Source organism: Melanotaenia boesemani, chromosome 7 (genome assembly GCF_017639745.1).
Source record: "Melanotaenia boesemani isolate fMelBoe1 chromosome 7, fMelBoe1.pri, whole genome shotgun sequence".
NCBI lineage: Eukaryota > Metazoa > Chordata > Actinopteri > Atheriniformes > Melanotaeniidae > Melanotaenia > Melanotaenia boesemani.
The window spans coordinates 26,810,648-26,818,852 of NC_055688.1; positions in this window are offsets into that span (position 1 = coordinate 26,810,648).

Consider the following 8,205-nt stretch of genomic DNA (forward strand, 5'->3'; position numbering starts at 1 on the left):
ACTGTTGTGGTTTTTTTTTCGTCTTAGAATTAGCAATATATATCTACTTCCTGTAGATCCACATACATGGCGGCTGCCATATTTGTGTCACCATTTTACTCTGGTTTTTCTTAATGGACAAAAATCTCCAAGTATGAAATAAGAACCCTCTGAGCTTTTAAACTGTGGTACTGTGATTATTTGATAGGTGTTGATAGGAGCACTGTTTGGGATAAGTAATGCCTCAAAAGACACCAAAAGTAGTTCCAGTGGCACAGTCACTGCTGCACCTAAGGCCACTGGATCCACTGGCAGATGAAAACATCTTTATGACTGGACAAATTTTGACCACTGACAGCCACTGTCCATTCACAGCTATGCTAGGTATTAGAAGCAATTTCTATGCCCATCTTTACCACTAGATGTCAGTAATTCTTCTTTAATATATATATATATATATATATATAGTTTATAAATTGTGAAACAACAACAAAACAACCAGTGAAAGCACAATAAAAGACAAAAAGTTAGTTGAGTGCAGCAAACGTAACTAAAACAGCAATTCAGAGTGAATTTACTTAACTTAATCTTTTACTTCACTCAGTCTTGTATCTCCCACTTCAGGTGTTTAGGGCCTCCATCCAACCCTCCAAATTTGGACTTTCTGGCATTTTATGCTTTAAACATCCTTAAATTTTGACACATTCTTCAAATGCTTAACCAAAAGACTGATGTTTTTTCCATGCAAACCTCAGGATTTTCTTGGACTTTGAGTACTATGATGAACCTCTGTACTAGATCTAGTTTTAGTAACGACTTCAAAAATGTATGCTTGTAGATGAGATCACCATTCTGTGATCCAGCGCAGACATAAATCAAGAGTCCTCCCTGAATAAGAGACAAGAAGTGATTCTTAAAATAAAACCTTTGAACAACATTTAAACCTAACAAGCTGAGACAGAGGGACTATGTCTGAAGTGTCAGTCGTGGTTTAACAAAATGTTTCAAATATTTCCGTGAAGACTGGGTTAAAAAAAGATATTCTGAAAAAACATGACTGAGACTTGAAGCATGGCACTTCATCATTTTAGGGTTTCCTGTTTATGGCTGTCGCTGTCTATCTCAGTCAACAGCCAGACAGGAAAAACGTAGACTTGGTATGCAATCTTTTTCCATCAAACTCACTCTCTCCCTGTTTTAGTTTTAATTGGCTGTTCCTTACCTTATTTTTTTCTCTCTGTCTGCCTTCCTTTGTTTATTTCCTCACTGTTCTCTTTTTTTCTCTCTGTCCATCCTTTTCACTCTGTTTTTTCTCTCAATTTGCTTTCTTTCTCCCAAGTAATTTGGTCAGTTTCTCCAGCTTTAGTTTCTCTCCCTCTTCTTGCATGGGCACTTTGTTTATGTCAGGTCCTGGCATGGGTGGCATTGCTTCCATATGGAAGTGTTCAGGAGATGATATAGAACATATGTGACCCAAGCTCGCTGACTGGGGACTCTGTGGAGAACACACCGTGTCATTAGTGGCAGTGAGAACGCCAGCTCTGCAGTGCAAGGGAGGAGGAGAGAGAAAAAAGAACAGATATAATTAGGTTAAGGAAGGGGAAAGGGTGAAAAGTAAAGAAAAGAACAAGAGATGGTGCTGAGCACATTGTGTCCTTCGAGGAGCTCATTGTGTGTGTGTGTTCTCACCCCCTAGCTAGTTACATCTCACTGCTAATATGAGCTGAACTGAAGCAGAAAGGCCAGGTAGACTCTCACGCTTCAGTGTGCATTCATTGTTTGCTTTGAAGCTTATTCTTTTGGGACCAACTTTAACAAATTGATTTTGTCTCAACCATTGCATAACAAGATCTGTCAAGACCCATTAACTTACTGCACTAAAGAAAAAGAGTGCTGAGTTGAATGCCATACTTTCATAACATTTACCAAAATGGCAGCCTGCTGCATGGTAAGCCTGCGGTTTCATAAAGTCGTGAAGACATGCGCTGATGTCATACAGCTTCCACAGACCTCAAAATGAAAAGCAAGACTCCAAATTTTCCACATAGTGCCTCGCAGAGAATGAATCTGTTTTGATTATTGCTGTAGTTTGCTGGCCTGTGGAATGATTTGGTCAAGCCACAGTTATTTTGGTTTGGCTTGTGAAAGTCAGCAATGCCCAACTTTATTTCTCACATTGCACATTGTATGAGAAATATTGCTCATATAAAACAATTTCATTGCATTGCTGAGCCACACAGGGAGGTTTGAATGAAGAGATATAAGCTGGTTGTACAGTACAAAGAGCTGAAGGTAAGTGTAGACAGCAGTTCGGAAAAGCTAATAAAAACCTACAAGCAAAAGAAGATGCAATTCGCATATTGCAGTTGTGTTCAGTTTTTATTATATATATATGATCAAAGTCTGTAGTCATCATAACAGTGCACAACAGGTCACAGTCATAATGTATGTATTTCTAGATGGGACTGAAAGTGGTTTATAAGGAAGAATAAAGCCATTTGAAATGTTTAAACACATTCAATGAACATTAATGAACACAAACATAGATTGTGTTGTCACTAGCTAACTTTGTATTTATTGGGTTCCCTATTAGCACCTTTCCATAGATGCAACACACATCCAGTAAAAAACAAAACAAAACAAAAAAAAAAAAACAAACAAACAAACAAACAAAAAACACATTAAATACATACTTACACATAACAAACACCTGATAAAGAAACTAAGTTTTCATCTTTCAAAAAGATATTGAAACACATAAAAGTCACCATTTCTAAAATAAATTTATTTGTGATTTTCTTTCATCATGAACTGATGACCAGTAAGGTCAAGGAAAGACCTCATGTGAAACACATCATCAACTTGCCCTTGACACCAGATTCAAAGGTTATTCTTCTAAATTTCCCCCATTCTCAAGCGCTACTCTGTTAAACTTTAAAGTCTCAGTGACTTCCTTGGAAGCATCCATAAACCCAGTCATAAATTTAGTCTCCTGCACTTCCTGCTCCACTAAATGGCCCTCAAGTATCAGTTTGCACCTTTGCAACGTCTTAACTGGACAGCAGGACAGCTTCACGTCTATGCTTGCTGCTCTCTCTAAAACACTGTTGACAAAAGTTAGAAAAAGTCGGATGGGGTGGAAAAACAAATTTGTAAATTTAGTTTAAGATATTGTTTTGGAGAGAGTTAACCTAATTTCAATTGATAACGTGTTCATTTTTGCTTTTAGGCTAAAATCCACTTTGTAAAGTGGAGGCCAGTCCAGTACCCTCACCATCTTCTGTGAGGGTACTGGACTGGAGGGTATGTGAGTAGAATGTAACTCTGTATTGCCATGTTTAAAATTGTGTTAACGTGCATGGAGAACACATGGTCTTGAATATGTTGCACTAAAATCTCAAAGACCTTTTCCGAATGAATGCTGCCATCACAGAAGTAAGCTTTGCCAAGAGCCCTGACACAACCCAAAACCACTGTTCACCTGTTTGAAATAAAATATTTTTTTATACCTAATTACTAAAGTTTCTCTCTCATCTCAACTTTTTTAAAAAGTATGTTAAAGAACTTAATGTGCACATGGGACAAGGCAAATGGTTCTTGAACTGCCATGATTTTTTTCAGGTTTGAGTAGTCCCTGTTAGAAGTAGTTTTTTTGTCCACTGGGAAAGCTACAGATTTTGCTAAATAAGTATTCTGTAACATCTATTGCAGGAGAAGGACATGCACTTCACTTGAAATCAAAACAGACTGACAACCTGTTTAAAAAAAATCAGTTTATTTAATGTATACAGGAATGCAGAAATGTCAGAGGAAGTAAGGAAGGTTAAAGAAGCTGAATCAGTCAGACAATAGCTTGGAACATAAGGAGGCAATTGTGCATAATTTAAAAGAAATAAATATCATTTCAAAGTAAAAAATAGTCTTCTCTTTAAACAGTGCATGCAAAATGGAAAAAAAATAAATAAAATAAAAGCACATCTAGAAGAAAGAGGGTTAGAGAGAGTGATGCAGGAGAGAGAGTTGCAGGAGATGCATCCAGCAGAGAGAAAGATGGCGGCTGGCAGAGAGAAAGACGGAGCTTGTTTGCTCAGCCATTGATTCGGGGCCCCTTGAGGCTGCGTCTTCCATTTACCAATTTGTGTCTTTCCTACACTCATCCTCACCTTCGCTCATCTTCCCTCTCTCTGGCAGATCATTCGTAGGGAACAAACAATGCCGCTCGGGAACACTGGACACTTGGTTGCCAGGCAACCACACACCGACTTGATGGAGTGGAAGCAACTTCAGAGGCCTCTGTGAGAACAGTATCAATGTTGTTATTAAACTTGAGCCCCAATAACCCCCTCTCACTATCACCCCCTTGCACACACACACACACACACACACACACACACACACACACACACACACACACACACACACACACACACAGAAGGCGCACGCATTTAAAAAACATATAATCTACAACGTCTACTTCAGCTACCTAAACAGCCGCTAACAGATGTCAGTAAGTCTTTTGCTCTTGCATATCAAATTTCTCCTTCAACACCTTCTCTGCTTTTTATGAGGTAAAGCGGAAACACTTCCTCTCTCCTCCCTGCTAAAGATGAGTGTGGCTTTGATAATAACAGAGACAGTTATTAATTAAAGGGGGAAGTGACTCACTGCTCTTTAATTCACCAGCACGCAACACAAAGTTGAGACATAGAGGGGAAATATGTGGGTTGTTGTGTATGTGACACATCAGGCTGTAACCAATTCATTCCACTTTTCATTTTCCAAAAGTTCTTTAATTAGGAATTTCCTTTCTTGTGTCCACGTGTCCACACATCTACTTGTGTTTTAAAAAGGATTGGGTCACAAGCAATTTATGAGCAATTAACTGTTTAAAAAAACATGACTGACCTTTTTTCTTTTTTGTAATAGTGTAAACTGTTGCAAGGTTGGGTCTTTAGTAACTCCACATGCCAGTTTGCATTTTGGCAAAATACATTGCAAAGAGCTTAGAGAGCCCATAAGACAGGATTGATTCACTGTTGCATTTGTATTTAAGTACTTTAGTGAGACAAAATTCTCTAGCTGTTGAACACTTGCATAAGGCTGAATATAAAATGATGGGGTGGTCACACCAGTGTGATAGCCACCAGATGTGGCTATATCCTTACACACACGCACCCCCATCTACTCTATCCACTATCTGTGTCTCTTAAAAGCTTTCATAGAGAACAGGCACAGACAGACTCACCACTGAGGCTTCTTGCCACTGGGAATGCTCTTCATGTTCCCTTTTTCTGTTTAAAGAAAACAGAAAGCCTTGACTTTTATTGCTGTTCCTAAATACTCCCTGTGGGAAGATGGGAAGCTAAAGTAGGTCTTTATTGGCATTTATGATGCATTTCTTACCATCTAGAGAATACATTCCAGGTATAGTGAACAGTATAAGGAGACTTGACAATAAAATAGCCTGAGGTAGATAACGTTCAAGGTTTTGAATGCTGATTAAAGAGACTTGAAGTTATATCTCACTCAGTGAGAGAAGAGGTGTGGTGAGATGAGATCTGATGTATGCTTTTGAGGCTTTGAAGAGACAAAGATAAGACCACTCCAGCTGTGAGGAGGTATAATGAACATAGACTGTTCTACACATATATTGGACAGGAAAAGAAATTTCTTTAGTTCAAAGCACTTTAGGTCCATTTTAGGTTTGTGTTGTTAACAGGGGAGGGTTAGCACCCTGGTTTCACTGACTCCAGCACCTTCTTTCACATCCCGTGATAAGATCCCCAGCCACTTTGAATGGTAAATTTGAATTTCTGTAGTGATGTGCAAGTGAGGAAATCCTCATTAGATCATTGAATTACCTGAATGACCTCCTTTCTGTACAAAAGCAACAGGTCTACTGTTGCTTGTCAGAGACTTTGTCCCTAAAATCTAATACAAAAGTCTACCCCAACACCCAGCAGAAAAACCTTTTTTTATTATTTTTTTATTTTTTGTGTTGTTTTCAGACAAAATGAACGTAAATAAATAATACATACGACACTGACAATTAGAGGTTATTTTTTATAACTTTATGGTAGACGTTATATGTGTAAGAAGCCCCTCAAAATATTAAAGAAAAAGAATTAGAATGTAAACAAGTAGATGCTTCTCAGATTATTATTCAATGCAATACTAATACTACCTTCTCACTCCCACCTACTATCCTCTGACTACAGCGATGTGTAAACCTGTAAATCAAGTCTTTGAAGTTTTATCACTTTTTAAAGATGATAGCTGACTGATCCAATAAAAAATAAAAAAGAACATTTCCATTGGATGTACTTAATTTCAACACAGCTGTATATGGAGTAAGCGTGCAAACGCACAAACTTTACATTTACATGTCTTTTTTTTACTTTTAAAGCCACACTTTGGTGCCCCATAACGAAGGCTAATTCAGCATCCATCATGCATCCTGTCTCTTCTCAAAGTTCTCTCTAGCGAGTGAATGTTGACTCTTGGATTATCTCTTGGTCTGTCATTTTCCCTCTTTTTTTTTACTCGCTTCCTCCAATAATGCCCTCTTGCTCTGGGCTGCAACATAAAGTTGTGAGGTGCAGTTTCTCAGCTGCTGCAGCGCAATGACGGCACCAGGAATGTACACTGTACAAATGAAATGTCAATGTTTCAACAAAATGATTCAGAAGCACAAATTTAAAGCTAGAAACCTTTGTAGCATTGCTTTAAGTGGGATTGTGTGTTCTCATGAGTAGGCACCTCCAGCAGATAGCAGTCAGAGTACTCTCAGTTCAGAGGACCAAGAAAGTTATGTCAAAAGTTATTCAGGAGAGAACAATGAGAAAAGCTTATTTTTGCCACCTTAAACAAGTCAAACCCTTTTTTTTTTTTGTGTGAATTTTTACAAAATACTGCTTCTGTGTCAGACAGTTGTCTGTTTTAACGCTGCATTTTCTCAACACAGTTTATTTCCTTTGCAAAGCAGTTTACAGTGAATCACTATGTGGCAACATGGACCATATTATTCCATGGGCATAGGTTTGATTCTGAGATTAGTAGGGATGTAAAAGTGGCCAACAGATGTCCCTTCAAGACAAGGTTTATTTGCAAAATAGATATGCTTGAGGTGCTGACAAAGTTTAAAAAAGAATACAGGCAATGCACTTTATCTGCCCTGCCTCCTTTAGGAAGATTAGACTATAATCTGGTTTTTTCACCTCCATCTACAAACCAGTCGTTCAGCAACATCCAGTCATCACACAAACCTATAAAACCTGGTCCAATAAAGCTGAAGATGCTCTAAGAAGTTGCTTGGAGGCCACAGACTGGAATTTCCTCTGTGAACCACATAGAGATGCCATCAATGCCATGTCCGAGTGTGTGACAGATTATATCAACTACTGGTCAACAGCATCATCCCAACAAGAACATTGAGATGCTTCCCAATAACAAGCCCTGAATCACCAGTGACCCGAAGAAGCTTAAAAAACATCAAAAAGAAAGCCTTTAGGAAGGGATACAGGGAGTTATTGAAGACAACATGATAACAACTTAGACCAAAGATTAAGAAAAGCAAGGAGGACTACAGGAAAAAGATAGAAAGTCAGCTCCGGTAGAACGTGAGTGTGTGGTCAGGAATGAAAAAGATCCCTGACTTCAAGTTAAAGTGGCTCACACTGATGAAAGTCTGGACAGAGGTGACGAGCTTAACATGTTCTTCAATAGGTTTTGTTAAGAACAACATCACTCCCAAAAAAGAGTTCCTGTGCTGTGGAAAGCACCCTTTCTTGTTCTGGTACCTAAAAAATCCCAACCATCTGAATGTAATGATTGCAGACCAGTTGCCGTCTCACACCATGCAAATCCTTAGGAGACTGTTATCTGCTCACCTGAATAAGCAAGTGAACACCTTGCATGACACCTTACAGTTTGCATATCGTAATGGGCTTGGGGTTGAAGATGGCATCATCTACCAGCTTCAAAGAGCCCACTCTCATCTGGACCAATCAGGCAGCACTTTAAGGATCATGTTCTTTGATTTCTAAAGTGCTTTTAATACAATTCAGCTGCTCTGTGATGTGAGAAGCTCCATAAATTCCAGGTGGATTCCTTTGCAACCACCTGGATTTATGACTACCTAACAAAAGACCAGTTTGTGAAAGTGAGAGGTTGTGTGTCTGAACTAGTGGTCAGTAGCACAGGAGCCCCACACAAACCCTACTACAG